This window comes from Nerophis ophidion, linkage group LG01 (assembly GCF_033978795.1).
Source record: "Nerophis ophidion isolate RoL-2023_Sa linkage group LG01, RoL_Noph_v1.0, whole genome shotgun sequence".
NCBI classification, from domain to species: domain Eukaryota; kingdom Metazoa; phylum Chordata; class Actinopteri; order Syngnathiformes; family Syngnathidae; genus Nerophis; species Nerophis ophidion.
The window spans coordinates 39,962,865-39,989,342 of NC_084611.1; positions in this window are offsets into that span (position 1 = coordinate 39,962,865).

A 26,478-nucleotide genomic window follows, 5' to 3' on the forward strand; every position below is an offset into this window, starting at 1 on the left:
AAAATCCATCGATTAGCCGCACCTTTGCATAAGCCTTAGGATTCAAAGCTTGGGGAAAAAAGTAGTGGCTTACTGGATTGTTCAGTTTGTTGTAAAAGATGTTTGCCTCGCATCCAAGTTGGCTTCATCTGTTCGTTCTCATAGACTTAGATTGGCCACATCTAGTCTACTGCACGACCACTGACTAATGACATATCCTTCTGACAACCACAGCATCATCTGCATTAAAAAATGTTTCAGGGCTATTTATTTTATTATTTTATACATGTATTTTCTGCAGTCAGAGTGACACATTGCAGAAGAAAATAGCCTTGTTATGCATAACACAAATGTACACTGCAGAGGTCACTGACTCTCCGGAAGATATACCGGTAACCCCTATTACTATTTATCTCTTTGCTGAAATACTACAACACAAACAAAGTAATGCACAGTTGCATAAAAAAATGTCTTAAAGTTGCTGGAACTTTCCTCTCTTAAAACAAAACAGAGTAGAGCCCGCCCGCAAAGGTGTTCATTTAAACAATAACGCCAGTGGTGAACCAAAGCTTTTGTACTGCATTTTTACTTTCAAATTATTTTGTATAGTTTGCTAATAAAGCAGCCTGCAAGTGTGCGAATACAACTCTGCTAATACAATTGTATTGTGTACCTAATGCATGTTTTGATGTCTAAAATGAAGTATTTCAAAGCTAATAACTAATTACGCTCCTCCAGGACTCTCAGAGATTTAGTTTATTTGAATGTTTTTTTTTTGTTTTTTTTGTCCTGTCCAGCTTCTCAGGCAAATCACATAGTTGATGTTGATGCCCATATCGGCTGTTCAGATATACTTTACAAAAGAGAAGTGTAGGATACATCTCTTGTTGTCTTATTTGTATTTAAATTTATTGAATGGGTTTATATTATCTTTTGGTGCAGGAAGAAAGAGGTGGAAATTGTGGGGACAAGAGGGGGATTAGACAGAGAGACAAAAACAACAACAAACACAACAACAACGACAACGAGAAAGCAACAGCAGCACATGCGATATGTACAAATATGATGGTAAAAGTAATAGCAAAGAAGCAGTTAGCGAAATAAATATTATACAGAAATGACAATGAGCATATTTACACTAAAAATGGAGCATTCCAAATACCAATAGAGATAGCGCTATTGATATCGAACAATACCAGTAATATACCTCTATTATCAACAACACAGTTGTTCAAATGCAACAATACACGTACGTAACGATAACTAGAGATAAAAAAGGAATACCGAAAGATGGAGGGGAATAAAAGAGAAGCAACCTATATTAACATTGTAGATTGTTATAGTAACAATAGGTTAAGATTTGTCAATATGCCATGTGTTACACAGTTTTCCCTAGGGCAACAATGTTAATATATGTGCATGAGTGTATGTATGTATACAGTATGTACTTGTATATGTACAGAACGTGTATATGTATGTTTGTAAAGTGAATGTATATGTACATGTATGTGTATATGTATGTTTGTACAGGGAATGTATGTGTACAGTGTCATGTCTTTGTGATCATGTTCTGTTTAGTTAGGTTGTTTTGTTTTCGACTCCATTAGTTCCTGTTTTTTTCAGTTTTTTTTTTTTCTCCTGTCTGAGCTGCCACCTCATCGTGGTAGAGGAGTTTGCGTGTCCCAATGATCCTAGGAGCTATGTTGTCCGGGGGATTTATGCCCCCTGGTAGGGTCTCCCAAGGCAAACAGGTTCTAGGTGAGGGATCAGACAAAGAGCAGCTCGAAGACCTCTATGAAGAAGAGAAAACATGGACCCAGATTTCCCTCGCCCGGACGCGGGTCACCGGGGCCCCCCTCTGGAGCCAGGCCCGGAGGTGGGGCACGATGGCGAGCGCCTGGTGGCCGGGCCTGTTCCCATGGGGCCCGGCCGGGCACAGCCCGAAGAGGCAACGTGGGTCACCCCTCCAATGGGCTCACCACCCATAGCAGGGGCCATAGAGGTCGGGTGCAATGTGAGCTGGGCGGCAGCCGAAGGCAGGGCACTTGGCGGTCCGATCCTCGGCTACAGAAGCTAGCTCTTGGGACGTGGAACGTCACCTCACTGGGGGGGAAAGAGCCTGAGCTAGTGCGCGAAGTGGAGAAGTTCCGGCTAGATATAGTCGGACTCACTTCGACGCACAGCAAGGGCTCTGGAACCACTTCTCTCGAGAGGGACAGGACCCTCTTCCACTCTGGCGTTGCCGACAGTGAGAGGCGACGGGCTGGGGTGGCAATTCTGGTTTCCCCCCGGCTTAAAGCCTGCACGTTGGAGTTCAACCCAGTGGACGAAAGGGTAGCCTCCCTCCGCCTTCGGATGGGGGGACGGGTCCTGACTGTTATCTGTGCTTACGCACCAAACAGCAGTTCAGAGTACCCACCCTTTTTGGGTACACTCGAGGGAGTACATGAAAGTGCTCCCCCGGGTGATTCCCTTGTCCTACTGGGTGATTTCAACGCTCATGTTGGCAACGACAGTGAAACCTGGAGAGGCGTGATTGGGAAGAATGGCCGCCCGGATCTGAACCCGAGTGGTGTTTTGTTATTGGACTTTTGTGCTCGTCGCAGTTTGTCCATTACAAACACCATGTTCAAACATAAGGGTGTCCATATGTGCACTTGGCACCAGGACACCCTAGGCCGCAGTTCCATGATCGACTTTGTAGTTGTGTCATCGGATTTGCGGCCTTATGTTTTGGACACTCGGGTGAAGAGAGGGGCGGAGCTTTCTACCGATCACCACCTGGTGGTGAGTTGGCTGCGATGGTGGGGGAGGATGCCGGACCAACCTGGCAGGCCCAAACGCATTGTGAGGGTCTGCTGGGAACGTCTGGCAGAGTCTCCTGTCAGAGAAAGTTTCAATTCCCACCTCCGGAAGAACTTCGAACATGTCACGAGGGAGGTGCTGGACATTGAGTCCGAGTGGACCATGTTCCGCACCTCTACTGTCGAGGCGGCTGATCGGAGCTGTGGCCGCAAGGTAGTTGGTGCCTGTCGGGGCGTCAATCCTAAAACCCCTTGGTGAACACCAGCGGTGTGGGATGCCGTCAAGCTGAAGAAGGAGTCCTATCGGGTCCTTTTGGCTCATAGGACTCCGGAGGCAGTGGACAGGTACCGACAGGCCAAGCGGTGTGCGGCTTCAGCGGTCGCTGAGGCAAAAACTCGGACATGGGAGGAGTTCGGGGAAGCCATGGAAAATGACTTCCGAACGGCTTCGAAGCGATTCTGGACCACCGTCCGCCGCCTCAGGAAGGGGAAGCAGTGCACTATCAACACCGTGTATGGTGCGGATGGTGTTCTGCTGACCTCAACTGCGGATGTTGTGGATAGGTGGAAGGAATACTTCGAAGACCTCCTCAATCCCACCAACACGTCTTCCTATGAGGAAGCAGTGCCTGGGGAATCTGTGGTGGACTCTCCTATTTCTGGGGCTGAGGTCGCTGAGGTAGTTAAAAAGCTCCTCGGTGGCAAGGCCCCGGGGGTGGACGAGGCCCGCCCGGAGTTCCTTAAGGCTCTGGATGCTGTGGGGCTGTCTTGGTTGACAAGACTCTGCAGCATCGCGTGGACCTCGGGGGCGGTACCTCTGGATTGGCAGACCGGGGTGGTGGTTCCTCTCTTTAAGAAGGGGGACCGGAGGGTGTGTTCCAACTATCGTGGGATCACACTCCTCGGCCTTCCCGGTAAGGTTTATTCAGGTGTACTGGAGAGGAGGCTACGCCGGATAGTCGAACCTCGGATTCAGGAGGAACAGTGTGGTTTTCGTCCTGGTCGTGGAACCGTGGACCAGCTCTATACTCTCGGCAGGGTTCTTGAGGGTGCATGGGAGTTTGCCCAACCAGTCTACATGTGCTTTGTGGACTTGGAGAAGGCATTTGAGCGTGTCCCTCGGGAAGTCCTGTGGGGAGTGCTCAGAGAGTATAGGGTATCGGACTGTCTTATTGTGGCAGTCCGCTCCCTGTACGATCAGTGCCAGAGCTTGGTCCGCAATACCGGCAGTAAGTCGAACACATTTCCAGTGAGGGTTGGACTCCGCCAAGGCTGTCCTTTGTCACCGATTCTGTTCATAACTTTTATGGACAGAATTTCTAGGCGCAGTCAAGGCGTTGAGGGGTTCCGGTTTGGTGACCGCAGGATTAGGTCTCTGCTTTTTGCAGATGATGTAGTCCTGATGGCTTCATCTGGCCGGGATCTTCAGCTCTCACTGGATCGGTTCGTAGCCGAGTGTGAAGCGACCGGAATGAGAATCAGCACCTCCAAGTCCGAGTCCATGGTTCTCGCCCGGAAAAGGGTGGAGTGCCATCTCCGGGTTGGGGAGGAGACCCTGCCCCAAGTGGAGGAGTTCAAGTACCGAGGAGTCTTGTTCACGAGTGAGGGAAGAGTGGATCGTGAGATCGACAGGCGGATCGGTGCGGCGTCTTCAGTAATGCGGACGTTATACCGATCCGTTGTGGTGAAGAAGGAGATGAGCCGGAAGGCAAGGCTCTCAATTTACCGGTCGATCTACGTTCCCATCCTCACCTATGGTCTTGAGCTTTGGGTCATGACCGAAAGGATAAGATCACGGGTACAAGCGGCCGAAATGAGTTTCCTCCGCCGTGTGGCGGGGCTCTCCCTTAGAGATAGGTTGAGAAGCTCTGCCATCCGGGAGGAACTCAAAGTAAAGACGCTGCTCCTCCACATCGAGAGGAGCCAGATGAGGTGGTTCGGGCATCTGGTCAGGATGAGGTGTTTAGGGCACGTCCAACCGGTAGGAGGCCACGGGGAAGACCCAGGACACGTTGGGAAGACTATGTCTCCCGGCTGGCCTGGGAATGCCTCGGGATCCCCCGGGAAGAGCTAGACGAAGTGGCTGGGGAAAGGGAAGTCTGGGTTTCCCTGCTTAGGCTGTTGCCCCCCGCGACCCGACCTCGGATAAGCGGAAGAAGATGGATGGATGGATGGATAGTTCCTGTTTTCGCACACCCTGGTTTGTTTTTGTTTCCATGACTACCAATCAGTTCACCTGTTCTCACGACTCACTTACCTGATTCACTTGGACTCATGCACCTGTTGTCAATCACCACGTTACCATTTAAGCCTGCAGTTGCCAGGCATTCAGCCTGGCGACATCACCCTCTATAACCTTCTACTCACCCTCGACACAACCTTGTTATCCACTCCGATGATCCCTGGTCCTTTCTTGTTCCAAGTGGGTTTTTCGTTATTCATGCCATAGTGTGAGTTTTTTTTTTATGACCATAGTTTTGCCTTAGTGCAAGTTTTATTTTCAGAGCCAAGTTTTGAACCTCCACTGAGAGCGCCTTTTGTTTTTGTAATACTTTTGAGTTAAGATTAAAGATGTCCTTACCTTCACGCCGTGTCCGTTCAAATCGCTTTGCACCACGGGAAAACCAACCACACCATAGTCCAAGTCATGACATACAGTATGTGTATATGTATGTTTGTATTTAATGAAGAGATTTAGAATTAGTGAATTAGAGATTTAGTTTAGGCTTGAAAATATAGTCAGTGTTGTTGCCACCCAGCTGCATGTCAAACTTCTCAGCACGGCATGATTGTCTCCATGATATTCCCACCAAAGACAAACCGCTCTTTATGTTCACTCGGCTTAATTTGTCTCTGTTTAGACACACCGGAGATATTTAAGTACCCTGTGAACAGCACGGAAAACTGGAGCCTCTAATGGCTGTTTTCTTTAAGGAACAGGATTAAGCACATAAGCAAATAAGCCGCTATCAGGGGCTATAATTGCGCTTTTCCACGTTTGGAAGTGAAAGCATAGATGTCTGACCTTGAGGGCCCGCAGGTGAGAGTTGGAGCAGTTAGCTGAAGAGCTGCCACGCAGAAAAATAAACATTTGCATCGTTGAAGCACCCAACTCTTGGTACCACTGAGGAGCAAATGGAATCATGATAAAGCATAGCTGCAAACAATCATTGATGTCCTAACTACAGAAATACAGACACAACAATACAACTGCTCATTTTTCAAATGCTATATGATGATGCTTCTGGGTTTTTGCTTTCATTAAAAGGTCATGCGTTATATATTTTTGATGTCAGAGGTCCCACGATAATGTGTTGGAAGTTTGTCGTCCAGAATTGTCAGGCAATACAACCATACCTCATTTACATCATCACAAAGAGACAATACATGCTCTTGTTCACATCTATCATCATTTGTAAAAACAACCATGATTTGAACAGTCACACCTCACAATTTACAACAAAAATGCTGTCATAGATACAAACACGGACATGCATACTTACTAGTTGTCGCCGTTTCTTATACAAATTAGCCTACAGTTCAAACTTAATCTGTCAGTACACTCGCTATGGAAGCGCTAAAAACGACAACAACGATGGCAGGCAGAAGACGCTGGAAAAGTGGACCTCAAGTAAATACAAACCCTGTTTCCTTTTGAGTTGGGAAATTGTGTTAGATGTAAACATAAACGGAATACGATGATTTGCAAATAATTTTCAACCCATATTCAGTTGAATATGCTACAAAGACAACATATTTGATGTTCAAACTGATAAACATTTTTTTTTTTGCAAATAATCATTAACTTTAGAATTTGATGCCAGCAACACGTGACAAAGAAGTTGGGAAAGGTGGAAATAAATACTGATAAAGTTGAGGAATGCTCATCAAACACTTATATGGAACATCCCACATGTGTGCAGGCTAATTGGGAACAGTTGGGTTTCATGATTGAGTATTAAAGCAGCTTCCATGAAATGCTCAGTAATTCGCAAACAAGGATGGGGCGAGGGTCACCAATTTTTAAGCAAATTGTCAAACAGTTTTAGAACAACATTTCTCAACGAGCTATTGCAAGGAATTTAGGGATTTTACCATTTACGGTCCGTAAAATCATCAAAAGGTTCAGAGAATCTGGAGAAATCACTGCACGTAAGCGATGATATTACGGGCCTTCGAGCCCTCAGGCGGTACTGCATCAAAAACCGACATCAGTGTGTAAAGGATATCAACACATGGGCTCACTTCATAAAACCATTGTCAGTAACTACAGTTGGTCGCTACATCTGTAAGTGCAAGTTAAAACTCTACTATGCAAAGCCAAACCCATTTATCAACAACACACAGGAACACCGCCGGCTTCGCTGGGCCCGAGCTCATCTGAGATGGACTGATGCAAAGTGGAAAAGTGTTCTGTGGTCTGACGAGTCCACATTTCAAATTTTATTTGGAAACAGAGGACGTGGTGTCTTCCAGAACAAAGTGGAAAATAACATTCGCATTGTTATAGGCGCAAAGTTGAAAAACCAGCATCTGTGATGGTATGGGGGTGTATTAGTGGCCAATGCATGGGTAACTTACACATCTGTGAAGGCACCATTAATACTGAATGGTCCATACAGGTTTTGGAGCAACATATGTTGTCATCCAAGCAACGTTATCATGGACGCCCCTGCCTATTTCAGCAAGACAATGCCAAGCCACGTGTTACAACAGCGTGGCTTTGTAGTAAAAGAGTGCGGGTACTTTCCTGGCCCGCCTGCAGTCCAGATCTGTCTCCCATCCAAAATGTGTGGCGCATTATGAAGCGTAAAATACGACAGCGGAGACCCTGGACTGTTGAACGCCTGAATCTCTACATAAAACAAGAATGGTAAAGAATTCCACTTTCAAAGCTTCAACAATTAGTTTCCTCAGTTCCCAAACGTTTATTGAGTGTTGTTAAAAGAAAAGGTGGTGAACATGTCCTTTCCCAACTATGGTAAATGGGTTGTACTTGTATAGCACTTTTCTACCTCTTTTTTTAAGGAGCCCAAAGCGCTTTGACAGTATTTCCACATTCACCCATTCAAACACCTATACACACACTGATTGCAGGAGCTGCCATGCAAGGCGCTCACCAGGACCCATCAGGAGCAAGGGTGAAGTGTCTTGTCCAAGGACACAACGGACGTCACTAGGATTGTAGAAGGTGGGGATTGAACCAGCAACCCTCAGATTGCTGGCACAGCCACTCTACCAACTTCGCCACGCCGTCCCCTACTTTGCCATGTGTCTTTGTAGTGCATTCAACTGAATATGGGTTAAAAAGGATTTGCAAATCATTGTATTCTGTTTATATTTACATCTAACAACATTTCTCAATTCATATGGAAATGGGGTTTGTAAATGTAATACACATTAAGTTGATCTGTCAAACAGAGTGCCCACCTTAGTGACCGTGTGAGCAGCTTTGATTGCTCCAAAGCAACTTTTTGGTTTCAATTGAGAATCAAGAGTTATCCGTTAGACTTTTCGAGTTTGTTATGAGGTCGTTTCATTCCTTTATGGCTTTATATATGAAAAGGCTGATTGTGCAAATGATGTTTTACATCTGGGTACACTACACTGCCTCCTGGTGGAGGGTTGTGTGTTTCTAGTTGTCACAGCAGAAGGGGTGTGCCTTTAAGGCATGGGTGTCAAACTCTTGCCCGCGGGCCAAATTTGGCCCTTGAGAAAATATCAAATTAATATTAGAGCTGGCCCGCCGCTGTAACACCGCATTCACCACTAATACTCATACTCGTCAACCCTCCCTATTTTCCTAGGAGACTCCCGAATTTCTCCCGATTTCCACCCGGACAAAAGCACTGCTTTTGGCGTTCTCTACATGTCGCCACATCCGCTTTTCTTCCATAAAAACAGCGTGCCGGCCCACTCACATAATATATGTGGCTCATACACACACACACAAGTGTATGCAATTCATACTTGGTCAACAGCCATACAGGTCACACTGAGGGTGGCCGTATAAACAAGGTTAACACGGTTACAAATATGCGCCACACTGTGAACCCACAGCAAACAAGAATGACAAACACATTTCGGGGGAACATCCGCATCGTAACACAACATAAACACAACCGGACAAATACCCAGAACCCCTTGCATCACTAACTCTTCCGGGACGCTACAATATACACCCCTGCTACCACCAAACACCGCCCCAACTCAAACCCTCCGCCGAAAAAAGGCATTAAATTTGTCTTTTTATTTAATTGAATATGCTATTGATATTTTTTAATTATTAATATTTGACACTGGACTTTGCATGTCACTATAAAGTTTTATAAGCCTTGCTTGGTCAATATTCAATGCTAAACTTGTTTGGGTCCCTATTAAAGGGTTAATTTGTTCAACCTCGGCCCGCGGCTTTGTTCAGTTTTAAAATTTGGCCCGCTCTGTATTTGAGTTTGACACCACTGCTTTAAGGCACTGCCTGTAACATCCTCTACCGCAGGGGTCTCAATATGAAAGTTTAATGTTAGTGTGGCCCGCAAATTTTATAGGAATGGTGCTTGACAGCGTTGTGTACTGAGCTGAAGGAATCTGCCAATCACGGTATGGTAAACAATGACGTCACGTGCGTGATTCAAGCAGAGAAACGTTTTGCCGCTTTTCCACTAGACCAAAATGGCTTTTTCAACATTCTGGGTTGCCTACCATTGCGTTAGTGGAAAAGCAGCAAATGAGTGAAAGCGACAGAAACGTTGCCACGGAGACAAGGGTTTTCTTACGTGCCTGGCTGCAGTCACACCGCGACACCTGTCCGTCGGTAATAACAGTCCCGATAACCTGGACCCTTTCAAACCGTTACTAGTTTTGTTCTATTTGTTTAATTTACGTTGCCTCACACATTGTTGCTGACTGGAGAAATCAAATTATTATTGTTATTACTTTTGACTGATTTATTTACTTAATTCTCAATTTGTTCATTTATATTTTGATTACATTTTGTGTTGAAAACGAAAATAAAGATATTTGAAAATATTTTTTCAAAGAAATCTTTTCTTGCGGCTCAGCCTCACCCAGACTCTGCATCCAGTGGACCCCAGGTAAATTGAGTTTCAGACGCCTGCTCTACAGCCTATCGTCACATCCGCTTTTCCTCCATACAAACAGCGTGACGACCCAGTCACATAATGTATGCGGCTTTAACACACACATAAGTGAATGCAAGGCATACTTGGTCAACAGCCATACAGGTCAAACTGAGGGGGGGGGGGCGTATAAACAACTGTAACACTGTTACAAATGTACAGAATTGTCAGGCTTGCTACTGACTGTTTTAGTCATGCTTGTGTTTTCCTGCGTTGTGTGTGTTAATGACCGCGAGGATTATGGCGACGTGAGCCACGCAGGCACAAGTCGTCCTTTTATTTCAACTAAGAGCCATCCTCCTACTAATGCCGTAGATGTCGGTTGGAGTGAGGCGAGGACAGAGCACAGGTCAGAGGTCTGGACTGAGGGGCTTAATTGGTGGAGAGAGCGGGATGAAGGACGAGGGTCAGGGAGACGTTTGCTCATTAGCGACTGAACAGCTGCCAATCTCCTGGAAGTCTTTGCTTAACATAGATGACTATAGAGTCACGAGCAGGGGGTTGGTCTGATTCACCACATGGGGGATTTATGTTACATTTTTAGGATACGGTGTTCCTACAAGTCTTCAGTGATGGTCCCTGTTGGGGTTTTCAGTACCTGTTGCCAATGAGCGACAAAATACATTAGTGGCGCCCCCTATGGGTTGTTGTCAAAAGGATTCATACATACACAGATATTCTCAAATTGTCAGAATCGTTACATTACTTTTGGATAATTAGTTGCTAATTAAGGGGGGGAGGGTGGTTGAGGTGGGTGGGGCGGGCCGGGGGCGGGGTGAAGGAGGAGGAGTATATTTACAGCTAGAAAATTACTAAAATTCAAGTATTTCTTATATATATATATATATATATATATATATATATAAGAAATACTTGAATTTCAGTGTTCATTTAGTTACACATATACACACACACACATAACACTCCTCTCTACTATTTGAAAGTCCAATGCTTTGGTAGCACAGCCTTTGAAGGAGCATAGGTATGGGCAGCATCTGTGAAATTTAATTTGCAGGAAAGGAGTGAGTTTAGGGTTGAATTGTCCATCCTCATTCTATTTCCTGTCACCATCTTTTTTTGGACATTACTAACTTGCCATAGTTTTGAAGCAATGCATGATGGGAATCTAGATGTTGTGTGTCAGTATATTAACGTGCAGGCTGGAATAAACACACGCTGTGAAATAGCTCCGTGCCTGCCTACTTTATGGGTTATAGATAAACCTTTGGATAAAGGAGACATATATAATAGTCTCCTTCTTGTTGTGTGTGCAGTTGCCCACTGAGCTCCAAAAGCCGTAGATGTTATAACGTGACTGGGCCAGCACGCTGTTTATAAGAAGGAAAAGTGGACATGACGACAGGCTGTCCTCACTCAGGTCCGGCTGGAAATCGGGAGAAATTCGGGAGAATTGTGTTCCCGGGAGATTTTTTCGGGAGAGGCACTGAAATTCGGGAGTCTCCCGGAAAATTTACGAGGGTTGGCAAGTATGCTATAGAGTCACGAGCAGAGGATTGATCGTATTCACCACATGGGGGATTTATGTTACATTTTTAGGGTATGGTGTTCCTACAAGTCTACAGTGATGGTCCCTGTTGGGGTTTTCAGTACCTGTCGCCGAGGAGCGACAAAATACATAAAACAGATTAGTGGCGCCCCCTTTCAGTTGTTGTCAAAAGGTTTCATACATACACAAATATCCTCAAATCGTCAGAATCATTACATTACTTTTGGATAATTAGTTGCTAATTCCCACCAGTGCACCTGCAGAGACGTTTTGATGGATGGCGACTTTTGCCGAGATTTTGCACAAGTGCCTGTCAGTCCCCTAAAGTTGTGTGGTGATTCGACTGAACACTTCTAGAGTCACGAGCACTGAGTTGTGTGAGAAATTTCAAGTCAATCCGGCTTGTTTTGGTAGCAGAACCACTGTGTGGCGTAAATGTACAGTATGTACAGTTGTGTTCATAAGTTTACATACCCTGGGAGAATGTATGATTTCTTGGCCATTCTTCAGAGCAGGGGTCGGCAATCCAAAATGTTGAAAAAACCATATTGGACCAAAAATACAAAAACAAATCTGTCTGGAGCCGCAAAAAAATTAAAAGCCATATTACATACAGACTGCGATGAGGTCGTGAATTGTCCAGGGTGTACACCGATTTCAACCGGATTGTAGCTGAGATAGGCACCAGCGCCCCCCGCGACCCGAAAGGGAATAAGCGGTAAAAAATGGATGGATGGATGGATGGATAGTGAGTCATGAGATATCAATTTAAATATGAGGACTTAAAGGAAACTAAATGAGCTCAAATATAGCTACAAATGAGGCATAATGATGCAATATGTACATATAGCTAGCCTAAAGAGCATCGATTAGCTTTGCAGTCATGCAGTGACCAAATATGTTTGATTAGCACTCCACATAAGTCAATAACATCAACAAAACTCACCTTTGTGCATTCTTGCACAACTATAAGTTTGGTGGACAAAATCAGACAGAAAAAGAATTGGCATAAATCACGTCTGAGAAAGTCGGAGAAAGTTATGCATGTAAACAAACAAGGCTGAGTTCAAGGAACGCCAAAATTAGTAGGACAAAACGTCGCTCGCCAAATACTCGAATCAGTGAAGCATGTTTAATATAAACAGTGTGCTTTATAACAATTAGGGAGGTTTGTGTCATGTTTGTCCTCCTACAGAAACCAAATTAAAACCAAAATTATTTTTTTTCCACTCATCATTTCCATTTTTCATATATTTTTTAAAAAGCTCCAGAGAGCCACTAGGGCGGCGCTAAAGAGCCGCATGCGGCTCCAGAGCCGCGGGTTGCCGACCCCTGGCGTAGATGTATGTACAGTTGTGCTCATAAGTTTACATACCCTGGGAGAATTTATGATTTCTTGGCCATTCTTCAGAGAATATGAATGATAACACAAAACCTTTCTTCCACTCATACTTAATGGTTGTGTAACGCTATTTATTGGCAAACAACTGTGTTTACTCTTTTTAAATCTAAATGACAAAATAAAGTACCGAAATGACCCTGATCAAAAGTTTACATACCCCAGAGTCCAGCGTGCAGGTTTAACAAGGTTTTTAATGTTTTCTTCAATAATCGATTTCTCTCCCAGAATGTGACTTTTCAGTCATGTCCGTATCCTCTCTCCCCCTCTGCTCCCGGCCGCTTACTGTTAAAGAGAACGGATGATTAGATTAACACGTACTACCTGTGAAATCTCATCACCTGCCAGCTGTGTCTCGCCGTCAGCACACACCCCGCCCCTGCCCGATGGCGCTCATCCTCAGCACCCTGGACAGCGGCGGTGACTTTTGCACCTACAAGCAGCGCTTACTACACTTCCCCCCACAGCATAATATTACGAAACAGAACGCCAGATATAATGTGTTACCTTATGCACACACCATAATAAAACTCAAATGTTGAAGCACAGTACAATCCATCAAGCGGTGCGGCTTCATAGCTTACCAAAGACGTACTAAAACATTTTGATAGATTTTTGAGCGCCGTGTGTAATGTTCTATATTTTCAATGGAACATATGACATTTTGGTGTTGTTTGCTTGAGTCAAATTGTAGTCTACATGTATCTCTTATGTGTGACTGCCAACTACTGGTCACACTTATCGTTTTACCGTGTACCAAATGAAATAGCTTCGAGGTCGGTAAGCACAACCGTACATTAGGCGCACAGGGTTATAAGGCGCACCATTGAGTTTTGAGAAAATGGAATGATTTCAAGTGCCCCTTACAGTCCTAAAAATACATTAAATTTATATGAGCAGGTTATGCTTTATTATGACAGTTGTTTCCACTGTCAAGGTTAGCACGATGTCTCCTTCCCTCCTGCCGCACGGCATATACTTAAACCCTTGCCAGCTGTTAACGATGGCATGTTGCGTGAAGTGTGGGCAGCTGTTGCTCAAAGGTCAGAAGGTGCATTTCCTTCTAAACTTCACAGGAAATCATGCCGTCATAAATGGAAGAAAGTGGCGTGGGGACAACACACAATAATAACAGAAATTAAACCGTTGAAGTCTTTTTAACTACTTTCCTACGCTTTCAACCAGCAGTTTTAAAATATATTTTTGAAAACCTCTTGGGAGGGTGAATATTGACTTCCTGTCCCTTTATGGAAACTTCTTCTTTTATTTGCCATGGGTTTCAAACTAACCTACAGTTGTGCTCATAAGTTTACATACCCTGGTCGAGTGGCCGAAAAGTTAAACTTTGGTCTCATCACTCGAAATGACTTTGTTCCAGAAGTTTGAGGCTTGTCCCTGTGCTGTTTGGTGTAATGTAAGCGGGATACTTTGTGACATTTGCGCAGAAATGGCTTTCTTCTGGCGACTCGACCATGCAGCCCATTTTTCTTCAAGTGCCTCCTTATTGTGGATCTTGAAAGAGCCACACCACAGTTTTTCAGAGAGTCCTGTATTTCAGCTGAAGTTATTTGTGGATTTTTTTTTACATCTCGAACAATTTTCCTGGCAGTTGTGGTTAAAATCTTTGCTGGTTTGCCTGAATCCCTCATTTTTACACTTCTTAATCAGCGTTTGAATACTGCTGATTGGCATTCTCAATCCCTTGGATATCTTTTTATACCCATTTCCTGTTTTATGCAGTTCAATGACCTTTTCTGGCAGATCCTTTGACGATTCTTTTGCCTTCCCCATGACTTAGAATCCAGAAACATCTGTACAGCACTGGATGAAAGATGCAATGGTCTGTCAGAGGCCCAGAAACTCAGTGACCTTTTATACATAAACACATTAATTACAAACAAACAGGTCACAGGTGAGGATTGGAACATTTTTTAGCCATTCAAACCTGTTTGTGTTAACTTTTGTGCATGTTATCAGATCAAAGTCACTGGGGTATGTCAGCTTTTGATCAGGGTCATTTGGGTACTTTCTTTTGTCATTTGGATTTAAAAAGAGTAAACACAGTTGTTTGCCAATAAATAGCTTCACACAACCTTAAGCATGAGTGGAAGAAAGGTTTTTGTGTTATCATTCATATTCTCTGAAGAATGGCCAAGAAATCATAAATTCTCCCAGGGCAGGGGTCGGGAACCTTTTGGGCTGAGAGACCCATGAAAGCCAGATATTTCAAAATGTATTTCCGTGAGAGCCATATAGGTGGCGACTTGTCCAGGGTGTACACCGCCTTCCGCCCGATTGTAGCTGAGATAGGCACCAGCGCCCCCCGCGGCCCCAAAGGGAATAAGTGGTAGAAAATGGACGGATGGATGGATGGATGAATACAACTAAATGTGTGCATTCTTAAGTAAGACCAACATTTTTAAAGTATAATAAGTCTCTTATTCTTTTCAATAACATTGTTATTTTAAAGCTAACCAATAATAAATATAATATTTCTTACCATTGATGCGACCTCTTGAACAGGTGCAATAGAAAATGGATAGTTGACAATGTTTTATAATTTAAACTTTATTTTTAACACTGTGATTACCAGCGGAATTATTCATTCCTTATCGTGTTAAGCAATGTCAGCTAATATTTATCTGAGAGCCAGATGCAGTCATCAAAAGAGCCACATCTGGCTCTAGAGCCATAGGTTCCCTACCCCTGTCCCAGGGTATGTAAACTTATGAGCACAACTGTACTTTAAACTAGTCTGTGTTCAGCTTGTTACCATCCTGGACAATGAGTCAACAGAAAGCAGTTATTGTTTAACATAGATGGCAAGACAAGAGAGCAGCAAGACAATTGTCACAGACTGGAGATGCATGAGTGCTGCCGAGCACGGGTTCATTGAAGGAAGAGATTTAAGTCCAGCATGACACATTGCATGAAACTAACTGCCTGTGCCAAATTGCAACTTTCTTTCTTGTTGTCTTTTTGTGATGATGCCCTCTCACTGCGAAGGCTGCATGAAACAGACTTTGTCCACACTTGGTGTTGAATACCAGAGCACACACACGCACGCAAACACACACACACACACACACACACACACACACACACACACACACACACGCACGCACGCACGCACGCACGCACACACACACACACTCAGAAGCAATAGTCATTTTTTCCTCTACAGTCTGTTATCTAGTGTGACAAGATGGGGACCTTGACAATGAAAATCCTGGTCCTTTAAAAGTCACTATTTTCCACACAATCCGACAAGAGTGGAAGAACTGGGCTGGTCCTGGGTCGGTTTGGGGATGGGTCGCAGTGCAGAGTGGGGGAGGCTAGGCAGACAAACAAGGTTCCCATGCCCTGGAGGCCCACCCTGGGAGTTTTAGTGGCAGATGTGACGTCTGGAACTTGGACTTTCTCCCCCCTCCCCGAACCTTCATCTCTACTTCTCTTCCTGCCTGGTGTTGGTGTTTGGGATGGGATGGATTGTTCCCATCTTAACTGATACTTGGACCGAATCCATACCTTTGAAACTGTGATGATGCCTAAACAGTGCCTTATGAAGTACATAAAACAGATATTATATAATGCAATATAATATACAATTATATTAAATAGTATAACATGATATAATATAATACAATATGATATTATATAGTTCTGCGATGAGATGGCGACTTGTCAGGGGTGTACGCCACCTTCCGCCCATTGCTTTCGGTCCCCTGGGGGGAGGGGGGGGGGGTGTTGCGCACATATGCGGTTCTCTCCAAGGTTCCTCATAGTCATCATTGTCACTGTCACCGACGTCCCACTGGGTGTGAGTTTTGCCTTGCCCTTATGTGGGCTCTACCAAGGATGTCATTGTGGTTTGTGCAGCCCTTTGAGACACTTGTGACTCAGGGCTATATAAATAAACACTGATTGATTGATTGATTGATTGATGTGCAGCTGAGATAGGCTCCATCAACCCCCACGACCCCGAACGGGACAAGCGGTAGAAAATGGATGGATTGTATAGTAAAATATAATGTAATATAATATAATATGAAAATATTAAATTGATAATGAATTAATGCATTCAAAATTAGGGCATAAAACCCACAACAAATCGTCATGATTATTGCTGTAAAACCAGCAACAATACAGAAAACATGGAATGTGCAAAAAAAAAAAAAAAAATGGCTTGCGAAATTTGTAACGTTAATGCTCAAAATACCAGGGTTAGTGAATTCACCTCACTTGCCATGACAGTTGATTGGTGCATAATGAGGAAGTGCCGTGTTTAGCCAGTGGTGTTGTACCCAGGGTCAGCAATAAAATTCCATCCATCCATCCGTCCGTCCATCCATCCATCCATCCATCCATCTTCTTCCGCTTATCCTCGGTTGTGTCGCGGGGGCAGCAGTCAAAGCAGGGAAGCCCAGACTTCCCTCTCCCCAGCCACTTTGTCCAGCCCCTCCCGGGGCATCCCGAGGCGTTCCCAGGCCAGCCGGGAGATATAGTCTTCCTAACGTGTCCTGGGTCTTCCTGGTGGCCTCCTACCGATCGGGTGTGCCCGAAACACCTCCCTAGGGAGGCGTTCGGAAGGCATCCTGACCAGATGCCTGAACCACCTTATCTGGCTCTTCTTGATGTGGAGGAGCAGCGGCTTTTCTTTGAGCTCTTCCCGGATGGCAGAGCTTTTTACTCAATCTCTTAGGGAGAGCCCCGTCACCCGGCGGGGGAACTTAATTTGGGCCGCTTGTACCCGTGATCTTGTCCTTTCGGTCATAACCCAAAGCTCATGACCATAGGTGAGGATGGGAATGTAGATCGACCGGTAAATTGAGAGCTTTGCCTTCTGGCTCAACTCCTTCTTTACCACAACGGATCGATACAGCGTCCGCATTACTGAAGACGCCGCACTGATCCACCTGTCTACCTCACCATCCACTCTTCCCTCACTCGTGAACAGGACTCCGAGGTACTTGAACTCCTCCACTTGGCGCAAGATGTGCTCCCGAATCTGGAAATGGCACTCCACCCTTTTCCGGGCGAGAACCATGGACTCAGACTTGGAGGTGCTGATTTCCATCCCAGTCGCTTCACACTCGGCTGCGAACTAATCCAGTGAGAGCTGAAGATCCTGGCCAGATGAAGTCATCAGGACCACATCATCTGCAAATAGCAAGAGACCTAGTCATGCAGCCACCGAACCGCATCCCCTCAACGCCTTGACTGCGCCTAGAAATTCTGTCCATAAAAGTAAGCAATAAAATTGATTTTAAAAAATTAGAGCGTCAGACTCTGTGTTCTTGTAGTTACAAGACGGAACATAAATATTATCACTGTGGAGCACTTGTTGCAGGTGGTTAAGTCTGCAAGTCTGCATGACTAAAATAGTTTTTAGTCATATTTGTTTTTATATTGTTTTTATTGGTTTTATATTTATTTATTTTTTGTTTTTATTCAGTCATTGGTGGAGCATTATATATATATATATATATATATATATATATATATATATATATATATATATATATATATTTTTTTTTTTTTTACAATTGTTTTTAACATGGCTGTGCAGCACTTTGGAAACGTTATTGTTGTTTAAATATGCTATATAAATAAAGTGGATTGGATTGGATTGCATTCATTTAGCGCCAAAATGATCAGGCACTGATAGGCACTTCTATTTTCGATCTGGTTACTACATTTTATATTGACCCTGGTACCATTATAAAACTAAATTCCATTACCCGTGCCAAATTAGCGGCTGGTTGTCCTTGTATTTCGTGTCAGGACACACTGCCAAAACACGTCTTGGTATGTCAGACTTAGCCTTGTCTTGGTTTAACTCTTATCTTACTGACAGGATGCAGTGCGTCTCCCATAACAATGTGACCTCGGACTATGTTAAGGTAACGTGTGGAGTTCCCCAGGGTTTGGGTCTTGGACTTGCAATCTTAAGCACCTACATGCTGCCGCTAGGTGACATAATACACCCAACTCTACGTGCCCGTAAAGCTGACCAACACACCGGATTTTAGTCAGCTGGAAGTGTGTCTTAATAAAGTCAAACAATGGATGTCCACTAACTTTTTGCAACTCAACGCCAAGAAAACGGAAATGCTGATTATCGGTCCCGCTAGACACCGACCTCTATTTAATAATACAACTGTAACATTTGACAACCAAACAATTAAACATGGCGACTCGGTCAAGAATCTGGGTATTATCTTCCACTCAACTCTCTCCTTTGAGTTACACATAAAGATTGTTATTATAACGGCCTTCTTTCATCTCCGTAATATTGCTAAAATTTGTTCCATTTTGTCCACTAGCGACGCATGAGTTCATTACGTCTCGTCTCCATTACTGTAACGTATTATTTTCGGGTCTCCCTATGTCTAGCATTAAGAGATTACAGTTGGTACAAAATGCGGCTGCTAGACTTTTGATAAGAACAAGAAAGTTTGATCATATTAGGACTATACTGTATATACCTTTATACACATATATACCTATATATATACCTATACTGCCTTACCTGCACTGGCTTCCGGTGCACTTAAGATGTGACTTTAAGGTTAAAACCTTAAAGTCCTTATACTTATGTATAAAATACTACACGGTCTAGCTCCATCCTATCTTGATGATTGTATTGTACCATATGTTCCGGCAAGAAATCTGCGTTCAAAGAACTCCGGCTTACTAGGGATTCCCAGAGCCCCAAAAAAGTCTGCGGGCTATAGAGCGTTTTCTATTCGGGCTCCAGTACTCTGGAATGCCCTCCCGGTAACAGTTAGAGATGCTACCTCAGTAGAAGCATTCAAGTCCCATCTTAAAACTCATTTGTATACTCTAGCCTTTAAATAGACCCCCATTTTAGACTAGTTGATCTGCCGTTTTTTGTCTTTTCTCCTCTGTTGGACAAAGGTCTGGTGGCCATGGATGAAGTGCTGGCTGTCCAGAGTCGGGACCCGGGGTTGACCCACTAGTCTGAGCATCAGTTGGGGACACCTCTGCGCTTCTGACCCGTCTCCACTCGGGATGGTCTCCTGCTGGCTCCACTATGGATTGGACTCTCATTATTATGTTGGATCCACTATGGATTGGACTCTCACTATTATGTTGGATCCACTATGGACTGGACTCTCACTATTATGTTAGATCCACTACGGACTGGACTTTCACAATATTATGCTAGATCCACTATGGATTGGACTCTCACTATTATGTTAGATCCACTATGGACTGGACTCTCACTATTATGTTAGATCCACTATGGACTGGACTCTCACTATGATGTTAGATCCACTATGGTCTGGACTTTCACAATATTATGCTAGATCCACTATGGACTGGACTCTCTCACTATTATCTTAGATCCACTATGGACTGGACTTTCACAGTATTATGTCAGACCCACTCGACGGCTATTGCATCTGGTCTCCCCTACAGGGGGAGATCGGGGTCACCCGCATCCGCGGTTCTCTCCAAGGTTTCTCATAGTCATTCACTTTGACATCCCACTGGGTTGTGAGTTTTTCCTTGCCCTTATGTGGGCGCTGTACCGCGAATGTTGTTGTGACTTGTGCAGCCCTTTGATTTAGGGCCATACAAATAATCATTGATTGATTGATTGATTGATAATACCGGTATACCGTACAACCCTACCTCGAGTATAGAATTTTAAAATTAATTTATGATTTGAATAATGTGAGATGGAAAGGAAGTAATGTGTTCATGGCAAAGACTGAATAATGTTTTCAAAGTATCTGCTTTAGTTTTTCACAGCTATGAAGCATGAGGAGACTTCCATATCGATGATAAAAGAGACAGGAAGTAAGGCCCGGCTTAAGAGTCCGGAAGAATACCAGGCAGCGAGGATCCAAAAACCCATGGACGAGATACAGCCCAAAATAAAGAAAGGATCCTCCCAGAGCCGACAGGAGCCATTTTTTTCCAGGAGGCTGTCAGCATGAGGTAACCATGAAGAGAGGCCTTTATCTCACTAATGCGTTGCATTACCACTGCCGTCTTGGAAAAACCTCCGTCTCAGTGCCACGGCGAGGAGAAGATCCGGATCGGATCCTCCCTCCTGTGAGCAAGATCAGCGCTGAGTGAGCAGTCTCACATCTGCAGGAGCCCCTTTGCTCTTTGATGCTCCGCCACTGGCTGTCCACACCCACCCAACCGGACCACGGAGGAAGGATGAGGACTGTCCCGGACGCCGCGACAGGGCACCCAATCAGGAATCTTCAAGAGTGGCTTTGAAGCCTCTTCCCAAGCTCTCTAATGATCTGTAAATAAACACCTTTTAAGTCCACCGGCCGATAAGCGGACGTGCGCTCTGTTCCACGTCGTCTTTGGTAGAGTGAGGTGATGGAAGACAAACAAATTAGGAGGAGACTTCCTGGATGGTTTTGGAAAACAAATGCCTGGTTTAGGGTCGGCAGCGTCAAGGAATAAGAGACAGGAAATGACATTTTTTCTCTTAATGTGGCCACCGAGTCTAAGTTTTTGCCCAGCTCTGACGTAGATGAAGAGGCTGATATCAAGTTAGGATACTAGGTCAACAAGTAGGTACAAAGATGTGTAGGTAGGTCTTAGGTAGGTGAAATGTTTATCTGTATACCGTATTTCCTTGAATTGCCGCCGGGTATATAGTATGCGCCTGCCTACAATTACTGCTGGGTCAAACTTGTTTCGCAAAATAATAAGCGCATGCTTAGCATTACCGCCGGCTCAGGTTTAACGTCAGGTCAAACTCGTTTTGCAAAATATTATTTTTATTAACGCATGTCTAGAATTTCCGCGGGGTCAAACTCGTTTCGCAAAATAATTAGCATATGTCTACAATTTCCACCGGGTCAAACTCGTTACATCACAAGTGACACTTCCCCTGTCATCATTTTCAAAATGGAGGAGGCTGATTTCAATCATTTGAAATCGCATAAAGGGAAGAAGATTAAGAGCTATCCAGTAGGATTTAAGGTCCAAGCTATTGAATATGTTAAAAAGAACAGTAAACAGCTATGTTTTATTAATATACCGTAGCTGTGTGTGTGAAATATGAGTCATTAAATGACTCCCACCTCCTGGTGGTAGAGGGCGCTAGTGATCCTTCTTGCGACTACTCGGCTGCAGAAGAAGTGACAACAAGCAACAAGAGTGAGCAGCGATCGTTTGTTTTTTCCTCTCGCTTGCAGTTTTAACATGGAGGATTACATATCTAAAATAAAACAGTTTTCTAAACTGGAATTTCAATCGAAGCAGGACGAAATAAAGGAAGATCTCCATCAAGACAGAGAGACTTTTAAAACTGAAGAAAGATAAGGAAGACTTCTATAAACAAGTTATCGATGCTTTTGATCAGAAGGAGCTGCGCATGGACTTCATTTAAAGGAAAGGTAAGACCATAATAAAGTTTTTTTTAATTAAATGTGCTTTTCATGATGGTATCCTTACATCACACTCAAATTTATAAGCGCAGGCCTAAGTTTACCGCATGCCTTTGGTAAACGAGGTTTTAAAATAATTAGCGCATGCTTTTCTTTACCGCATGCCTTTGGTAAACGCCGGAGTGAGAAGAGGTCTTAAATTAATTAGCGCCCCGGCGGCAATTCAAAGAAATACGGTAAATTGTGTTCTTCCATGTGCTTCAGTGAAATTGCACGGACTCTGACTGCGTGACATTCTCCCCCTCGGCTTTGGTGTATCGCTGCGCGCCTTCATCCCAGATACACACTTTGGGTGGAGCAAGCCTTAAATGTGGGCATTCACGGTCAAATCTGGTCTTCCAAACATTTTCTCTTCGACTTAAAAATCTTTGCTCCGACGCGCCTTCTGAGGCAGGAATAAGTCCAGAGAGCTACTCTCGAAGGTGAAACATTTTGCACTTGGAAGTTTGGATGCAGCGTACAAAATGAAACGAGGAAAGAAACTTCCAGAGAACTTTTAAAACTATTTTAATCACTTCAACTGAGACACCTGAAAACATCCATTGATATGAGGATAAAAGGACCGTAATACGACTGTGTATTAACTATCAAAAACCTAAATGCACATTGTTGTCTCATGAGTGTGTATATTTGCTTTAAAATCTTTTAAAAGCGGAATTCAATTACATCAGACAGTAATTGTTCAACTATATGACTAATAGAAAATACATATATAATATAGCATCTATCAATTGATTCCATTGATTTTTTTTAAATGAATCATAATCTTAAAAGCCCCCCTGTCGTGTCACGGCTTCGCAAATATTTGTACCAAACAAAACTCTTATAATAACATCAGGGCGGTTATAATAACAAGTGAAATAACGTTTCATCTACGAATTACTATTCACGTCCAGCAGTGGCGAGCCATGCGTTTCCCACCTAGGCCTTCAGTGATGTGCAACTTCAAAGATTACCTCTCAAAATACCATCATTGATGTCACCACATGACCATTGCTGGAGAAATACTCTACAGAAACACATTTACGCCCTACTGTGCATTGAACCACATCAACAGTGTACAAAATGGGTTATTCTCTGGCGCATTTAAAAGTCAATTAAAACAGATCCTACGTGGTACCACTGTCACTAAATACAGTTGGTCGCTACATCTGTAAGTGCAAGTTAAAGCTCTACTATGAAAAGCGAAAGCAATTTACCAACAACATCCAGAAACGCCGCCGGCTTCTCTGGGCCCGAGATCATCTAAGATGGACAGATGCAAAGTGGAAAAGTGTTCTGTGGTCTGACGAGTCCACATTTCAAATTGTTTTTGGAAATATTCATCATCGTGTCATCCGGACCAAAGGGGAAGCGAACCATCCAGACTGTTATTGACGCAAAGTTCAAAAGCCAGCATCTGTGATGGTATGGGGGTGCATTAATACCCAAGGCATGGGTAACGCACACATCTGTGAAGGCACCATTAATGCTGAAAAGTACTTACAGGTTTTGAAACAACATATGCTGCCATCTAAGCGCCGTCTTTTTCATGGACGCCCCTGCTTATTTCAGCAAGACAATGCCAAGCCACATTCAGCACGTGTTACAACAGCGTGGCTTCGTAAAAAAAAGAGCGGGGGTACTTTCCTGGCCCGCCTGCGGTCCAGACCTGTCTCCCATCGAAAATGTTTATATTTACATCTAACACAATTTCCCAACTCATATGGAAACTGAATTTGTATTTTTGACTAACATTTCTGCACGATAATCAACACCAAAAAACATAATTGACCTATTTACTCCACGGACAGCACAGACGGTTTGCGCATTTCCAGGACATTGGTTGTGATGCACATGTGTTCTGCCTATTATTTCTATTGTTGTATTTCTCGTCACAGCCGTGTAAAATGTGCACCACTGAGGGACTTCCATGTCACCTGTTGCAAAGAGGATGCCCTCCCACCCCCCAGCAGGACCTACACACACAATGCAAACAACATCCCTTTGAAGTACGGTGTTAAATATAGATCTCTTGTCCCCAGGGAGTATCCATCTGATACCATTGTCCCTCAGTTCTTCAACACAAAGATGTATCTCTAAGGAGACAAGGTGAGGGTCCCGGACAAAAGCCAGTTTCTACACAGCCTGGTGCCCCCCTTCTTATCACCTACAGGGCTGGGCTTCCCCTTAGGAGGGCTATGATGAGACACATCCCAGCAGCCTCTCCCATGTGGGATCAAATGTTTTGTCAACATTGAACTTGACTTCCTTGTCACTTTTTGTCTTAACGGCAAAAGAGTGTGACTGCCTGGTATTACACCCCCATTCTTCATCAACATCAAGAGTGTTGAGCAGGCGTCATACGACCACTGCCCTCTTCTGGCCATGACTATAAACGTCCCACTTGATAAATGATGTGGACAATAGAGATTGAAAGTACCCTTACAAAAGGGACCAAAAATTCCCTCGGACAAAAACCGACCATCCTGTGCAAAGTTTTTCCAGAAGATTGGAAACTGTTAGAACTCCCAAGAGCAGGCGCAAACATTTTATCACATTTTTATACAGTAATAGAGCTGTATCAAACTTTTTACATTTACAAAACAAATCCCACTGAAAATATAAAAAAAAAATCCTTGAAAAACTGCAGATTTGTTTGCAATCATCCTTAAATCAGCTGCAGATGCAAGGCTTCCGTTATTCGGACCATGTGTAACTGTTGGGGCACTACTTGCTGGGTATGACGTTAAAGTGCATCTGGCAGTGGAGTTCCTCTATGGCAGGGGTTGGGAACCGTTTTAGGCTGAGAAGAGCCATGAAAGGGAAATATTTTAAAATGTATTTCCATGAGAGCCATATAATATTTTTAACACTGAATACAACTGTCAGGTTCAAACACTGATGACATCTATTAAACAGACAAGAAGCAAGGAATTAAACAGAGACTGGATTCAATTTAGCTCAATGAGTAGAAACACATAGACCTGGACCCTTGTACAGTGTCGTCCCACGCTCTGACAAGAGAGTTCTAGGCCTCTTCTTTTATTTGGACTTTCCCTGATTACAACAACTAAATGTGTGCATCTCTTTTTCTTTTTAATAACATTGTTATTCTGAAGGTAACCAATAATAAATAAAATACTTTTGACCATTAATGCGACTTCTTGAACAGGTGCGATAGAAACGGATAGATGGATTAAAATGCATGAGAATGTTTTATATTTTGAACTTTATTTTTAACACTTTGATTACCAGCGGAATTATTAATTACTTATCGCGTTAAGCAACGTCAGCTAAGATTTATCTGGGAGCCAGTTGCGGTCATCAAAAGAGCCACATCTAGCTCGAGAGCCATAGGTTCCCTACCCCTGCTCTATGGGGTCTTGGGGCACTAGGATGTTTTGAATTGATTGATTGATTGAAACTTTTATTAGTAGATTGCACAGTACAGTACATATTCCGTAAACTCCCGAATACGTTTTTCAACTTGTTCAAGTCGGGGTCCACGTTAATCAATTCATGGTACAAATATATACTATCAGCATAATACAGTCATCACACAAGTTAATCATCTTGTTAAAGAAGTGATGGATTGTGTCCTGAAGCCGTTTACTTATATATGCAATAAATCTTTATCAACTGGAATTTTTCCTGACAAAATGAAAATCGCAAAAGTTATTCCAATTTATAAAAATTGTGATAAACATATGGTCTCAAATTACAGACCTGTGTCCTTACTACCTCAATTTACAAAAATTCTTGAAAAATTATTTGTAAATAGACTTGATAAGTTTATTGACAAACATGAGCCATTGAATGATCATCAGTATGGGTTCAGGAGTAATCGATCTACGTCCCTAGCAGTGATGGACTTTGTAGAAAACATAGCTACAGCAATAGAAAAAAAGCAACACACCGTTGGAGTATTTATTGACTTATGTAAAGCTTTTGACACAATCGATCATTCCTAACTTCAGCAGAAATTGGAAAAATATGGCATAAGAGGTGTTTCGCAACAGTAGTTAAGTAGTTATTTAAGTAACAGATCTCAATATGTGGAAATTAATAAGATTAAATCACAGCCAAGAAGAGTAACTTGTGGTGTTCCACAAGGCTCGGTGTTGGGACCTAAGTTATTTATACTTTACCCAAATGATATTTGTTCAGTATCTAATAAATTAAAATGTATTATGTTTGTCGATGATACAAATGTATATTG